The sequence below is a fragment of the Morone saxatilis genome, unplaced genomic scaffold (assembly GCF_004916995.1).
Source record: "Morone saxatilis isolate NCDOM2014 unplaced genomic scaffold, NCSU_SB_2.0 Contig9, whole genome shotgun sequence".
Taxonomy (NCBI): Eukaryota; Metazoa; Chordata; class Actinopteri; family Moronidae; genus Morone; species Morone saxatilis.
The window spans coordinates 13,335,788-13,336,060 of NW_023340268.1; the positions used below are offsets into that span (position 1 = coordinate 13,335,788).

The following is a 273-nucleotide window of genomic DNA, read 5'->3' on the forward strand; positions in this document are numbered from 1 at the left end:
GTAAGTGCTGTGATGGATAGAAAGGGAGAACAAAAATAATCAAGAGTGATGGTGGGAGCTGAGCATTTATTTATTTATTCTTTATTCTTGGATCCCCATTAGTTGCTACCAAGGTAGCAGCTACTCTGTCTTGGGTCCACACACAACAAGACATACATACAATTAAGACACATAACATGTATACAAGTCTCAATGAGGCCATACAAAGACACATACAGATTACAACACATCAAGTTATGTTCCATCTCAGTTGTTTAGATCAGTTAATTAACA

The 273-nt window shown here is 36.6% G+C and overlaps 1 protein-coding gene across 3 annotated transcripts in view; it reads left to right on the top strand.

The window, feature by feature from the left end:
* The window catches only part of fam126a (family with sequence similarity 126 member A), a 21,376-nt gene that overhangs the window by 7,365 nt on the left and 13,738 nt on the right, over positions 1-273 (top strand). The gene's annotated exons all lie outside the window — the stretch shown is intronic.